At 37.2% G+C, this 17028-nt stretch overlaps 1 long non-coding RNA gene across 1 annotated transcript in view; it reads right to left on the bottom strand.

Moving 5' to 3' along the window:
- Nucleotides 1-1360: 1360 nt before the first annotated feature.
- LOC143735886 (uncharacterized) overlaps nt 1361-17028 on the bottom strand; it is a 60512-nt gene continuing 44844 nt past the window's right edge. Inside the window, exon 3 of the long non-coding RNA XR_013203326.1 lies at nt 1361-1473. This is a non-coding gene — a long non-coding RNA (uncharacterized LOC143735886). The remainder of the gene's footprint in view (nt 1474-17028) is intronic.

Raw genomic sequence — 17028 nt, forward strand, 5'->3', positions numbered from 1 at the left:
TCTTTGGACTGAGATGCAGAACAGATCGGATAATTCAAGCATGATGTTTTTTATTACTGTAGACACAGATGTGGCATTAAAGAAATGTTTCACGCAAAAATGAAAATGCTGTAATCATTTAAACCTTAATTTCCTACCAAACCGTATTGGTTTCTTTCGTCCGTGGGAAACAAAAGAAGATGGTTTGAAGAATGTTCATGCTGCTCTTTTACAGTTCACCAAGCTATGTAAAACTCCAAAAATGACAAAATAGCAACATAAATGCATTGTAAAAGTAATCCAAAAACTACAAAATGTAAGCTGAAAATCTTTCCCTTGATAGCCACAGTTCAAGTCAAAATAGCACATTGTCTTTGATTACAAAACACCAGTAGTGTCTGGAATTATTGTCAAGGTAATGCGAAGGATTTTAAACGACTTAAATGTCATTTGTTCGTGACATTAAATCATTGTACAACTTCATAACATCATATGGACACATTTATCGTATTTTAGGCATTGCCATAGCTACCACGGTGAAACATAAACATCGATTACGTTATATTAGATTATAACGTTATATTAGAACATTACGTAACGTTACATAAATGTTAAATTAGATGTGTATTGTTTAATGGTTGATTTGTTACAATTTACATTTGGTCCTCTCTAATCCTAAACCTATGTTACATTCTAGCCTTTAAGGGCCTTTCTAACAGGATGCACTCACATAACCGTCTAGAATAAAATTATTCTATGTACATATGTGCTAGAGGGACGTCTTTGACCATTAGGAAGCATCTTACTGGTCTTTCAGTGTCTCTCGAAATCAAAGTGATGTATTTAAAACATTGCATCAAGTTGAAATAGTTGTCGATCTATGAAAAAATATTTAGCATTTTGTGAAATACCATTGCCTTCTGTTTAGCTTTTTAGAAATGCAAGAAAGCATCATTTATTTATTTTTTATTTTTTTGTTGCTCTTTTTGGGAACAAAAATCATCGATCATCTCTCAGCATTCAGGAAGACATGGCATTTTCCCTTTAGACAATTAGACAATGATTTGTCCTTTCCAATAACAAATCTCTTATTAATCTTCACACCACGCGAGAACCAGACTGAAGCTAAAGCATTCCAGTTTAAACTGCCTTCATTGTTACGCCTGGGAATGAAACCATTTGTAATGATGACGCAAGTAATTTATGGGCAAGTAATTTTTAATGCATTTATAGCTTATGAGCTCTGAGTATATAATTTTCTCCTTTTAAAAGCCTGCAGGGTATAAAGTCAGCATTCATTCTCTAAACTGCAGCGGTAATTGCGGCACGAGTTCATTGAAGGGAAAAGTCATCTACGTTTCCCATTCCTTTCCTGAGCGAATGGTGATTGGTGGACATGTGGCGTATTGCAATTTTTTTAGGCATTCTAAGGAAGCAGGTTTTTATCCCAGTAGTTTCATTTTCACAGTGTTGAAGTAGAGTCCAGTTGCCGGTCTATATTCAAAGGATACATGCTGGTGTTGAGCTTTATTTTGAGGGTTATTGCGTCCTGCTTACCTGCGGTTCTCAGTGGGTCCGTCATCTTTTCTGATTGCTCTGCTTCTGACAATGAGAGCCTTAAGTTTCCTCACGCTGAGAAAATACATATCAGTCCAAACTATCAAACAAAACCAGACCAGGCCTTTTCTCGGTTGCCAGCCGTTCCACTTTCCTCTCATTTTAGCGCCGCAAAAGCCATCCTGATCATCTCAGTGTGGGACGTTCTGGCAAGTAAAAAAAAAAAGCCTTCCAATTTACTTTTACATGATTCAATCAGTTATTATTGTATACTAAATCTACAACAGAACCCCTTTTTGTTCACTGAAACAAAAAATGAAATATACACAAAATGGTTGAAAAAAAATAAAACAGATGAGGACTTTTGTCTTGTTTTTCAATAAAGCATCCCTAAATCAAGCGTAATTTTCCTTTTGTAAGATATAAAGCCTTTATACATTAAAAATAGATGTGTAATCGAATGCATGTATAAAACACCAATTTTTTTGTATTAATTTGTTTGCATTTGTGAACAATTCTCACAAAAGTGTCAAGTTTAGACTTTTTTGTGTTCTAAAGGATACAGGTCAATTAAAGTTGCAGTAAGCGATTTCTGAGAAACACTGTTGATATTTGAAGTCAACCCAAACAAGCTCTTCTTACAGACATTGACATGTTGACATTGACACCATTATCTTTTAGGTCTTGAATAGGTCATGTATGATGTGGTGTACACGAGGAACGAGTCCCAAACTTGTCCAACATAATGCCAAAGGACTGCAACACTTGTTTACAAAATGGAAGGAATATGACATAGTTTTGTAATGACATCATCCTTCAAGCTGGTACCCGCGAGCAGGATGTACAACTGGAACAGTCCACGGGCTTTGCCGTGAATGATGTCTACCCCAAACAGGACACTTTGGGGGAGTCTGCGTATTGATCAAAAGCCGTGCTTAAAATAGAGACAGCATGGAAAACACGTTAAGCTGGTTTTAGAATCACACGTGTTGACAGTTTGGTGATCCGCAGCTCTACGACTCTCCAATTTTGTGGCTCGGTACTTTGAAATTAATTAGTCTCAACTGGTATTTAATTAGTAATTGATCTGCAACCTATTTTGCTCAGTTGAAAACCAGCAGCTCATATACTCCTACAGGCCTGCGCTAAAAATGGGCCTTTATGTAGAAAGAACTGCTGTTTCCTTAGGCGGTTGAATTTACGGTAATTACCTCAGAATAATGTAATTGCCCACGTATTTAGCAGACGTGAATGTGCAACGAACAAAGAGCGCAGGCTTCAGTTCAGAGCAGTTTTATGTAGAGTGGCTCTGACGGGCCGCCTTCCAGCTGTATTGCACAACCTATAAATCTTCCTGCGACATTGCTTTCCCCCTCTAGAACCAGTTAATTAGAATCTTTTCAATAAATTAACGAACTTGAGGCACCTGGCATATAAAAATAAAAAAAATCCAGAGAAATGGAGCTCAAAAGTGTTAAGAGCTCCTGGGAAATCGGATTCGTTTGCAACAATTAGTCACCGATTGACACGACGACCACCAGTCAGACCCACGGCGATGTGGCGCTCACTAGATAAGGCTGCGTTTATTAAACATTTTGACCCAGATCCAAAAAAACAGCATTGCTCTATGTATTTGGGTACAAAATAAAACTTGCCTGCTTTGACAGTGTATTTCATAATGCATAATTAATCACCCACCGCTCAATTATTTACCACAATGCGGCGGTTCTGCGCTTTTCCCCAGCGTTGAGGGATCAGCTGTGTATACATTTGTCTAGTCTATGGATCCCTGTTTGGCTTCTGCCGACGTAGTTATAATCACCTGTTCATCTGAGAAAGGCCTGGAAGTCAAGCAGATGATAAAATAGTGTGTTCCATATTGTGATAACAGAATTGAAAGCATGTTGGGAAGCCTTTTTGTCCTTGTGCAATCTATCACTCTCTTGATATCATCTTGTTTTTTGGTGCGTTAACCTTGTAAATAAGTTAGTTAAAAAAAGTGAATTTTTTGATATTGATGACTAAATTGATTAACTAAAATGCTTTGATAGCAGGTTAAAACATGCAGTAAATGTATGTGTTCATATAATATAAAATATTAATATCAGCTAATAATATTATTAATAAACAGCTAGTTCTAACTATAGTTATCATCAAATGTATTAAGTATATTATACCATAGTGCCCTTTATAATATAATATTACACACACGCACACGCACGCGCACGCACGCGCACGCGCACGCACACGCACACACACACACACACACACACACACACACACACACACACACACACACACACACACACACACACACACACACACACACACACACACACAGTAAAACAAAATGAAACAAAATGGAGTGGTTTTAAAAAATCTAATAATTAACTAATACATAAATTTGAATGAATAAGACGTAACGACTGATTACATTTAAAAAGGAAATTATTTGGCAAAAAAACAAACAAAATATTGACCCAAAAAGAATGTGTTCACTGAAACAAAATAAAACAAAAGGAAAAACTTATCTAAACAAAACAGAGTGGGTGAATAAATACACTGTAAAAAATTCACCCGTATATTTACAGTAAAGAACTGGCAGCTGTGGTTCCAGCCCTTTACCGTAATTTTACAGTTTCAACAATACTGTAATTTCACAGTAAAGTACTGGCAGCTGTGGTTCCAGCCCTTTACCGTAATTTTACAGTTTCAACAATGCTGTAATTTTACAGTAAAGTACTGGCAGCTGTGGTTCCAGCCCTTTACCGTAATTTTACAGTTTCAACAATGCTGTAATTTTACAGTAAAGTACTGGCAGCTGTGGTTCCAGCCCTTTACCGTAATTTTACGGTTTCAACAATGCTGTAATTTCACAGTAAAATACTGGCAGCTGTGGTTCCAGCACTTTACCGTAATTCTACAGTTTTTAATTTTACGGCTGTGCTGTAATTTTTAAAGTACTGGCAGCAATGTTTCCAGCTATAATTTTACAGTATAAAAAAGTTAGAATATAAATACTGTTTTCTATTTACTCTATTGTCTGATATCTATTAGCATCCCTATATGTAGCATAATGTATACAGACATTCCAAACAGACATTTTACTCAATGGAAAAAATAAAGACAAAATAGAGTACATTCTTTGACATTTATTTAAAACAGGTACATGTTTTAACAATACATTAACATTATTTAAGAAAATAAAAAAAATAAAACAATCACAGAAAATACATTTTAAATTCCAATGAGAGGATCCAAAAACAGAAACCTTACGAAGAGGTAAAAAAACCAACAAAAAAAACAGCCAACCTCAGCCACCATGCCAGAGAAGAAGTCTGGGACATAATCAAGTGAACCCAACGTAGGAAGAGGCGAAAAACAGCCAACGCGTCCCACATCATCTTTTGACATCTGGTCTGAGGGGAAATCCAAGTCTGAGAAGAAAGAAAATCAAGAAAATCTTAGTGGTAAAATAAAGCACATGGCAAAAACTAGTGATCACATACTCTGCAAACACTTTTAAAAGATACATAAAATTATCATGTTAATGTACTTAATTAATCTTAGAGAGCAAATGAGGGTGTATGTTTGATACAGCATGGAGGAAAAACAATCTTAACAAAGATTATGGGGTTAAGACAAGACCAGAAATTTTAGCTGCATGTGTGTAAAAGAAAGTGATTGTGTGTTTTCCAGTTAGCCGGAAAGGAGTAGATAATTAATTGATTTGAGTGTGTGTATGTATGTATATTATTAGTGTATATATGTATAGAGATCTGATAAGTTATATGTGCAAACAAATGTTTAAAGCACGTTTGAGAGTACAGTGGGAAAAAAGCTATGTTAACCCTCAACCTTTTGGAATTGGTTGGTTTTCTGCATTAATTGGTCATAAAATGTCATCTGATCTTCACCAGTCACAAGTATAGACAAACACAATGTCCTTAGAGGGATAGTTCACCCCAACAATTCTCATTTACTCACCCTCATGCTATAATACATTACAATCTTTGAGTCCATACAATGGCATTGATTGGCTGCCATTCTTTTGACACCTAAAAAACAACACAGCGATCAGGACATTAAAGGAACACGCCGACATTTTGTGACTTTAACTTATTCACCGTATCCCCCAGAGTTAGATGAGTCCACACACACCCTGTAACTCTGCCTGACGCACCCACCGCTAGCCTAGCTTAGCACAAAGACTGGAAGTAAATGGCTCCAGCTAGCATACTGCTCCCAATAAGTGACAAAATAATGCCAACATTTTCCTATTTATATGTTGTGATTTGTATAGTCACAGTGTGTACAAATAACAAGGTCATATGATACACAGCCATCTTTTAACAGTATACATAATGGGAACTATATTCTCAGAAAGCGTAGCACTACTTGGGCAGAGTGATTAGTGCAATACTCTGAGCGAACTCTCTGCTCCTCACCACCGGGCTTCTCAGGCGCTGCAAGCAAATCACTCCGCCCCAAGTAGCAGTGCTTCGCCTTCTGAGAATATAGTTCCCAGTATGTATACGGTTAAAAGATGTCTGTGTCTCATATGACCTTGTTATTTGTACACACTGTGAATATACAAATCACAACATATAAATAGGAAAATGTTGGCGTTATTTTGTCACTTATTGGGAGCAGTATGCTAGCTGGAGCCATTTACTTCCAGTCTTTGTGCTAAGCTAGGCTAGCGGTGGGTGCGTCAGACAGCGTTACAGCACGCACAGAGATGAAAAGGGTATGGACTTATCTAACTCTGGGGGATACGGTGAATAAGCTAAAGTCCCAAAATGTCGGCGTGTTCCTTTAATGTCTCGATCGCTGTGTTTTTTTTTTTAGGGTGAACTAGCCCTTTAAGCTAACAACACGCAAACAATTACAATCTTTCATGTCTTTACTAAACACATCTCATTAAACAGTAGAAAGGAATCACTTGCGCCTCAGCCTAGCCAGTGCTCTCGGAACAGGACACAACAATCTGAAAAAAGGACCCAAGGTCTATAGGACCAAGGAGCAGGACCGGAGCACAGAACGTTTTAATAAATTTATTAGTGTAAAATGACCAACGTTTCGACGCACATGCGTCTACTTCTGAAGAAGACGCATGTGCGTCGAAACGTTGGTCATTTTACACTAATAAATTTATTAAAACGTTCTGTGCTCCGGTCCTGCTCCTTGGTCCTATAGACCTTGGGTCCTTTTTTCACATCTCATTAAACATTCAAATTGCTGCAGTAAGTGAAGTTCTTGTTGTTACTTAATGACCCACAAATGTTTTTTTGTTTTTGTAATAGTTGTTCATCATTCCCTTGTTTGTTCTGAGCAGTTAAACTGTCCACTGTTCTTCAGAATAAAATCCTCCCCCTGGCACCCCTTTTAATAGTCCATCAGTAGTTCTCATTGTGAAAAGATGGGTCTTAAAATCATGCAGTCACTATTGTAAAGGTTTCAATGTGCAGAATATGCTGGAAAACCAAAGACTGTGCAGGACATGGTGGATAGGATTTTTTTCTGAAGAACATTGGGCAGTTTAACTGCTCCAATCAAAGAAAGTACTCATGAACAACCATCACAAAACAAAAAAAAACATTTGTTATTCATAGAGGTAACAACAAGGTAGTCACTTACACAATTTACATTTTTATTACACAGCACTGATAGTGGCTAATGGGATGTGTTGAGTAAAGTCATGAAAGATTATAATTGTTTGTGTAGCTAGCTTAAACACTTTGTGTTTTGTCTATACATGTGACTGATGAAGATCACATGAAATTTTATGACCAATTAATGCAGAAAATCATCCAATTCCAAAGGGTTCAGATACTTTCTTACCACTGAATATGAATGCAGTTAAGAGGTGTTGATTCTTTTAGGAAGCTGCACAAATGTGAGTGTCAGTGGGCATTTAAGTTAAGTTACCTAGACAAAATCCCATTCGAAGTCGATGAGGTTCTTCAGGAGAGAAGCAACTTTGGGATTGACAGTGGCAGACTTCTTGCTGACAAGTTTTCCCGTCTTCTTTGAAATCACCTTGCCTCTGCGAGCCTTTGAACCTCTTTCAGGGTTTATCCCAACGAATCGTCTAAGGGTAATAAAAACACACACACACACACACTTTAAAAGAGAAAACTTACAAAATCTATCTTTTATCAATTTAAATATATGCATGTAAAAGCTTTTCAATGACTCACACCTGACCCGACATAACTCAACATGACATGTTAGGTCAAATGAGGTGAAGGACCTAGCACTATACTCCGTTTGGCCCTCTCCATGTCTATAGCTGTGAGACTTAAAGGCTTCAAACTTTCGAAATGTTTTGTTGCAACCAGGCAGAGCACAACTAAAAGTTATATTAGAAACATGCCTGTGAATTCGCATGTGCCTTACAAATGCACAAATGGTACTGCATGCTTGTGCACAAAGTTTGCAAGTATACATGGTGTGAAACTCACCAAAGATTAGGGCTGTGTATGGTCTCAGTAAAACATTAACGTCATCAAGTGAATAATTCCTAGAAAAAAAAGAAGAAGAAAATAATTATTTCGAAATCTTTAACCAAGCAAAGAAATTCGACGTCAGAGCACGGAGAACATTGAATAGTGATGTCTCAGCTGCTGAGATTGAACTGTCTGTCTGCAAAAACGCGTTTCGCGCCTAAAAGTGCAGTCAATAATATCCACATCGTCTTTCAAAAAACAACCTCTTTGACTTTTTAATACTATGTGCATGTCAATCTCACAAAAACGCAGGTACTATCACCACTAAATCGAATATATATAAATATCTAACGTTATTTTGCTTTTGGGAATTTTAACAGCTTTACATTATTTGCATGGGAACTAACGTTAAACAAATTGACCACTAAATTTTAATTACTATAATGGTTCTGGATATTTCGAGTAGTTTTATAATTATTCTCCATCTTATGTGCATGATATTATGCGAATAAAATTAATGCATCTGGTAATTGCTAAGAAATTCGACGTCAGAGCACGGAGAACATTGAATAGTGATGTCTCAGCTGCTGAGATTGAACTGTCTGTCTGCAAAGACGCGTTTCGCGCCCAAAAGTGCAGTCAAAAATAGCCACGTCTTTCAAAAAACAACCTCTTTGACTTTTTAATACTATGTACATATGAATCTCACAAAAACGCAGGTACTCGCACCACTAAATCGAATATATATATATATATATATATATATATATATATATATATATATATATATATATAAATATCTAACGTTATTTTCCTTGTGGGAATTTTAACAGCTTCACATTATTTGCATGGGAACTAAACAAATTGACCACTAAATTTAAATTACTATAATGGATCTGGATATTTCGAGTAGTTTTGAAATTATTCTCCATCTTATGTGCATGATATTATGCGAATAAAATTAATGCAGTAAGATTCGCATCGTGTAACGTTAGGCTACTGAATCAGAAATTAATTTTAAATCGAGGTAAGGGTTAATACAAAAGAAAGCCAAACTAATTTATAAATGGTAACTTAACTTTAACCAAGCAAAGAATTCGCAGTCATAATTGGAGCTCAGAGAACATTCATGAGCAGGCGAAAGGCCTCGACCGTTGAGAGCTCTGTCTGCAAAACGCGATTCGCGCTCAGTAACTTAGCACAGTCAAAAATACCTCGTGAAAAAGGCGATTTTACAGGTTGGGAGCAACATAATAGAATAACAGCAAATAAATAAACTTACCTTAAACAGTGTCCTTCTTTAAAACAGCCTAGAGGAGTGCTGCGAAACAATTCTGCTCTTTGACGAAAATAGACGGCGTTGAATATGCCCCGCCCCCACGTGCTATTTTTTACAGTCCAAGACTGTTTTTTCCAGGAAAAAAATGGGTTTACACGTAAATGCTGTAAATTAACCGCAGGTAATTAATTTATGGAACATAGACTGTAAATTTACAGGATTAAACTGTTTATTGAAATAACAGTATTTTACTGTCGGAAATTGGCTGTATTTTTACAGCAATTTTTAACAGTGTATATACTTATATTTGGTTAGATTTAAGGTTAAAACATACTTTTTATGCTTTACCAGGAGTGTCTAGAGATTATAGAAGCCAAATATCGTTCAGATTGGACGAATAACCTAAGGTGAAACTGAGGGGGGATTTGGTGGGAAATTTTAAAGAAATGGAAATCCGTGTGACCTCAAAAGGATTAACAGGCCAGAAAAATTAAGAGTTTAGAAGAGTGTTTTTTTTTTCTACTTGTTCACTCTCCAACTCCAGCTTTCACACTCCACTTTTCAAATTCAAGGCTGTCATCTGAGAGAAGGTGACTCTCTGTAAGAAGCTAAAATCTTCAAGTTGACTTACTTTTATCTCATTTGACCTTTCAGTGTTCGGCTTTGTATTAAAACCACTCTGTGTTCACTGAACCCAGGGGATCTTCAGATAGTTCACACAACAAGGAAAATGCTGTCATCATTTACTCACCCTCATGTCGTTCCAAACCCTTATGACTTTCTTCTGTGGGACACAAAATTGAATTTTGAGGAATGTTATAATGCATTTAAAAAAAACACCACTTTTCCAAGAAACGTCACAATCTAATGCAACATTTTAACAGTCTGTTGCAGCATTAATAAGGTCTCAACACAGGTCTTGGGAACTGGAGTGCCGATGTTCATTTACTCGCCATTTAGCAGATGCTTTTCATCCAAAGTGACTCGCGATACACTAATTGCTGGGAGAAGCAGTCCCGCAGGAGCAACCTTGGGTTAAGTGCCTTGTTCAAGAGCCCAATGGTGATGGAGCACAGCAATGATCTCACTGACTCTTGGGTTTCAGGGTCCCCTGCTACGTGGAACTGAACCTACAACCTTCACATCAGCTGCCAAGATCCTTAACCATCACCAATTTGTCCGCTCTGATGTTGGTGCAAACACACATGTGCTGAAAACAAGTCAACTAGTGGCGATTACTTACAGCATAATATAAAATAGATTGGTTGTACACCGATAAATGTCATAAAACAGTTGGGTACACACTACACATGGTACAATTTGTCGGTCCGAGAAAAATCCTCTGGCCGTCCTCTGACCCTAGGCCAAAATCTGAAGTCTTTGATGGCCAGTTTGATCCATTTTATCTCAGATGAAATTCTGTCAGAGTCAGAAGTTTTGAGGCGCAGTCCTGCAGTCAAACAACGTTAAATCAAAAACCAATAGGAGCGCAGAACCTGATGACGGAATTAGTACAACAAAACAACTTGCTCCACAAACATCGTTTTCGCTTTTTTTCTTTTCAGGACGAGCCATGAACAAAATTGTCTAGACTGATGTACAACTCAGATTTTAATGAATCTTGACTGTCGTAAAGTCTGAAGATGACTGAAATCCCACATTGAGACATGACAGGATAATGTTCATACAGTCTAAAGTTGTAAAGGACTACAATAAATCGTACAGTGTGCACTTGGCTTAAAGGGATAATTCACCCAAAAATGAAAATTATGTCATCATTTACTTAGCCTCAAGTTGTTCCAAACCTGTATGAATTTATTTCTTCTGCTGAACACAAAAGACCAGACAGTTAATGGACCCAATTGGCTTCCATAGTATGGAAAAAAAAAATATATATATATAGTCAAATGGGGCCCATAAACGGAATTGTCTATAATATAATTTAAAATGATGTTACAATAAAACAAAATAATATATGTTCTGAGCTTGGTCAAAAATTTCAAGTCAAGTAATACAAGTAATTCCACTTTATAGTAGTAGTTTGACGAAGCAGATTGACATTTTCAATTCCACACTCTTGAAAAGAACCAACCATCACGGTTTTGATCTTATAATGACCATGGCATACCTCACAATGTGTCACATTTATTATTGAAGACGTGCAGTCTTGCCCTTTAAGACATCTCGTAATGACTGGCTACATGCAATTAAACCTGGATATGAAAGAAAGCTCCAGTTTGCATGCACGTGCACATCTAATTGTCAAGGACTATTTTACAGCTACATGCTTCAGCACCCAAGGGCTACTTTAAGGTCACGAGGATGGCAGCGATCTGACAGGAAAGTTCTGCGAGGCGCCTGAGAATGGTAAACCCCTCCAGTCGGGAGAGATTTCAAAACAACCGTTGTATTTTTTTTTCCTGCGGTATCATTCTTAGAGATTACACCACACCGCACACACACTATCTCACAGTTGCTGAAGGACAATATGGAATGAGACAAGGGTCAAAGAGATGAAAAAGAAGATGAAGGGCAGAGATTGGTGTGATAGGTGTCACGCTGAAGTGTGAGGTGTGTAAGTGTGCACGTTGTGTATATGTGTGCGCGACGCTCAGAAAAATGTCCTAGTGGATGGTGCAGAGTGATAGAAATTGAGATATTCTGTCTGACACCTTCACAAACAACTCAAAGTCAGGGCCAAGACATACACAACTTTTATAAGTCCATCTGGGATTTGAAAAACTCTCTATAAAATGAATCGCTCTCTTGAACTTGTGCACAACAATATTTAGCATAACATATGTGATGCAACCATATTTCCCTTTATGGTTTTGAGCAATATGTTGGTTTACAGGGGAAGCATGATTTTTTTTAGTCAACATGATAAACAAAAATATGAACTGGGGGGAATATGAGGGGAATCAGACAAAAAGACAAAGGTATAATAAGACTGTGTACTTAAAAGGATATTTCACCCTAAAAATGGAAATGAAGTCATCATTTACTCACCCTGCAGTTGTTCTAATGCAGTATGCCCTTCTTTCTTTTATGGACGAGTCACCACAAAAAGTGAAAAAAAAAAAAAAAAATCTTTGTGCTTGTCCATATAAAAGGTAATGATTAACGACCAGCATCATGCTTTTTAAAAAAAGATGCAAAAGTAACACAAAATGATCCCATGCGACACGTGTCGTATATTGGTGTTTTGGGGGTGTACGATAGGTCACGTTTTTGTTCATGATGGGTTTATTCTGGGTTATTTTGCGTCTTTTTTTCAAATGCTTCCTGTGGCCAAGCAACTTCAGAAAACTTTGTGAATTGCACGCAATTTAGGATTTCAAAACCGTACAATCCCTTTGAACAGATGATACTTCACAAATTAAAAACACCAGACTAAGATCTACCGAGACCAAACAACAACAACAGCACTGTAGAAAATATTTATTATCTGCATACTGCTGAGTCTCTGTATTGCCAAAACTTATTAAACATCAACAATTGTTGTTTTGGCTGGAAATCAAGAGCCGCTTGAAGTAAATTTAAAATAAATGAGCTTCTCTTGATTCACAGCCAAAACAACACTCCAGATCAGAGACGTTTAGACGTCTGAAACATCTTCCCACCCACCATCACACACACACACACAAGGGGAGAAACTCATCTTCACATTAGCAATGTGAGTCATCATCAAGCTCTCTCTTACCCCGCCAGGGTTTGATTAGGTGAGATTGAAGAAATTGCAGGGGCAGATTGCCCAGTAATGGCTTTGTGAAATGTGAGTTGAGATTCATCCTCATCTTCATCGTTCTCTGTCTGGCCTCTACATCCTTTCTACTCTCACTGACGCTCTAAATACTTTTGATGAATCCATCTTGGTCTGGAACTGATGGGTTCTTTAGAGCAGGTGGTTTTTGCTTGCTGGTCCTACCAGTAATTGTAGCCCCCGTCCAATAAATGTGTCTGATTTGGGGAGCGTTACGGTAGAAGACTTATGAACAAACATGCAATACATCACAAGGTGGTCCGTGGAGATCTCTAGTGTAATGAAGGGTAGAGAGGCTATGCTGCACGGTAATAGCTTCAAGCAATGAGAGCCTGAAATGTGTGTGTGTAGAAGTATAGAATGTGTTTGTGATATGTTAGCTACTCTCATGGCAGTCAGACGTTCGATATGTTGAGTGGTTAGCTGTATTTGAGACGCCAGGGGTGCGGGTCTGTGGCAGATAGTCTTCCAGCATTTGACGCCAACCCTACGCTGTGGGTGGTAGAAGAGGAAGCGTGTCTGTCCACTTCTATATCGATTTGTGTGCATTTCATTCTCTGGTTGTAGAACAGTACAGAGATGGTAATAGCATGGTTCTTTAATATAACATAGCATTTGCATTACACTTTAAGGTAATCCACAGAACACCAAAATGTACCAAAAACACCAAAATGTACCAAAAACAAGAAAGGTATCCATATAAAACCATTTTATACATTTGCTTATTCTTTTATAATCAATAGGCTAAAGGAATTTTTTGTACTAGGGATGCTCTAATCGATCGGCCGATAATTACATTCTATGACTCGATCAGTAGACACTAAATTTGGCCGATCTCATGAACCGATCGCAATTTGAAGACTTATGCTTTCTGTACACCTAAAGACTTTGAAAAGATTTAGAAAAGACTTTATAAGATTATCAGCTCACATCTAAAGACTTGGGTTCACAGTGTTTAGTCTCAGACTAAAGACTTGCGATAATATCAAACATGTTTGATATGAAAGACTGGCATAAATCGGGTCGCCGACTGCAGATTATCACCTCACATTTAACGATCGAGACGACGGGAGCGCGCCGAGACTCCAGTAAGATTCCTAAAGACTGACGGTCTTTAGTCTGGGACTGTGAAAATCCTTTGGTGTACGCCCGGCTTTAAACCCGTAAAAAGTTTCCGCCGACGTGCATGTAAGCAGTATACATGCTTTTGAACCAAGTTCTGCTTTGTAACTTCACCAAACATTAGTAAACCATAGTAAATTGCACCTCTTTATTTAGAGCAGGTTCAAACTCATTTCAAAACAGGTTCAAAACCCACACAACATAACATGACACGTAGATTCTAAAAAATCCTCATGGAGTGACATTAACATGCTACTTGGCTAAAGCTATGACTTCCGGCATCTGATCGCGTCACGAACTTGTCACAGTGTTTTCCAACGTCATTTAAAAGTTCAGCCAATGGTAACTGGATCTCGGGTAATAGTATCGAGACTGGAGAGTGCTTGGATTGGATCGATCGCTCAGATTGACAGGTCTTGATTTACCGTATGCCACAGAATTAGAGCGCACAGCTGAAACAGTGCTGGAAGATCATCAATCATAAATAAGGATCTTAATACTTGTTACTTATTCTGTGTAATTATAAATATTTATAGGCTTTGTGGCGTTTACACATGTAAGTAGTTCTTATTTTCAGTAAAACACTGAGATCACTTGTTTGGAGAGGTTTTTGGACTGTTGATAAAAAGGCTACTTTGGTTCCAAATGTCATAACTTTTGATTGCTTTGATATATCAACACAAAATTTGGCCCAGATGCAGTTGACATGATTATGTCCAAACTTAATCTCATGAGCTTCCATTTATACTTTCTAAATAGTCATCATGTCAATCATCAATAATAACAAAATTAATAAATAAATTGCATAACTTTTTCTAGGGTTTTCTCAGCAGTGATGTAACATAAGAACCTAGTCCAAACATGATCAAAATCTTTTTTTTTTTTTTTTTTTTTTTTTTGTAGAGTTATAAGCCACTACTTTTAATTATGCCACGTAGATGTGAAATTATTAAAAATGCCTTCAGGGTGTAAGAGGTTAAACTGTTTGAAACATTTGTTTACTTTATATAAAAAAAATGGTATGGTTTTATTGTATTTAAAATGTTCAGTTATTATTGTTATAAGAAAAAAAGTTTTTAAACCTGTTATAATATGACAAATTATTTTTTTGTTTGCAATTTATTTCAATATTGTGATAGTACCGTAAACCCTGATAAAAGCTTCAGCAATTATCGCAACATGAAAATTTTATACCGTCACATGCCTACTTTTGGTGTGAGCGTGAAACCTGTGGGAATGAGTAAAATTATGCACAATACTCACAACCTCATGCCGAAGTTCAGGCCAACACCAACACTATTGAACCGGAGCGAATGAGACAAGTGAATGAGAGAAGTAGGTTGTGTATTGCAGTTGGAGAGAAGAGAGAGAGAGAATGCACAGCTGGTATCAGTGAAAAACATGTCTGAAAACATCTTAAAATGTTTTAATATCTTGCAGCAGGACATGCAATTTCCTTTATTCATTGATATTCATTTTAAACTACCTACCCACCACATCATCACTTATGTTCTAATAGGTGCAAAAAAACAAAAAACAAAAAAACGCTCAGAACAGCTCTGCCTTTCAAAAACTCATTTTAGATGGATAATGTAGGTACTTTACTAACACAAGGTGGTTAAGCTGGTTATTATTGCAGGATTCCCACATTGATAATGTAGCAAAAGCTAAAACCAGCGTGACTGACTGGAACATGCCTTATAACAACCATAAAATGGATTTAACTGGTCACCTTTAACAGTGGCGTCAAGCTCCTTCAAAGTGAGAGGGGACGTGCCCCCTCAGATTTTTCCTCCCTGATAATTTTTTTGTCACAACTTTATTCCTATTATGCTCCATAATTACCAGAGCCTATAATGACTCAAATATATTCTTCTGGATGTGTAATAAATCGGTCAGCATCAGCCCGCCCCTTTTTCCTAATATGGTGTCTGTGTATATCAAATCTAGAGCGCTACGTGCGTATCGCTCTAGAATCTTTGTTGTGTATGTTCAAGCAACTCGCTCGTCTCGCACGTTGAGCTGGCAATGTTTTACAGATGGTCTTGAAGTGGTAAGTGGGCAAAGCAACAAATCGGCTTTGAATTAGTTATCGGATGATATTAAAAGGTAGTGGGATTATTTGTGGTTGACCTGGAAATTTTAACTTGATCAAAAAGTTATGGATTTGATATTAGCTGCGAATTCAGAGCATTAACTTAAGTTGTGTCAGTGTAACGTTATCGATAGCTAGCCTAGTCTAACCGTAAACTATTGGCTAACGTTACTGCCTGCCATACAAAGCCAATAAGCCATAGTAACGTTATCTGATCAGTTTTGAAACATCTGTTCTCTTTTGTCTTGTGTCAAAGTCTCCAGCTGGTTCAATTGTTTTCAGTTTCATAGAAACGAGGGTGTTAAATTTGTTGTAGGCTAACTGCAAAATCCAAACTAACGTTATCAAGGCATCGACTTGATGTTTCTCCCATAGACTGTTATTCACGGTTGATTAACCATTTTCAAATAAACGGGGTAGTGTTAACCTTATTCAGCACTGAAATCTGTCAAACTTCTTTCAAAGTCCTTCATCACATATTAATATTAAAATAATTTAATTTCAGAGCACCACAAAGTCAGACCTCAGCACCTTTATGTACCTTTAATGTGAGAGCGTTCTTAGGTCACATACCAATTTAAAATCATAACATAAAAACTTCAATGGTACTGTTTTTAAAATCATGTGTAGTAGGCCTAAGTGTACAGTAAGTGTGTGTGTAAACATGCTTTAATGAAGTAGACTTCAAAAGCTTTTGAATTTGAGCTTACAGTTCTTTCATCAACCTGTCTTTTACATAAACGTACAAAATAGATACTTTAACTTAGTCCTCAGATAGAGG

This window comes from Siphateles boraxobius, unplaced genomic scaffold (genome assembly GCF_051911475.1).
Source record: "Siphateles boraxobius isolate OS27281-9 unplaced genomic scaffold, OSU_SipBor_1 13, whole genome shotgun sequence".
Taxonomy (NCBI): Eukaryota; Metazoa; Chordata; class Actinopteri; order Cypriniformes; family Leuciscidae; genus Siphateles; species Siphateles boraxobius.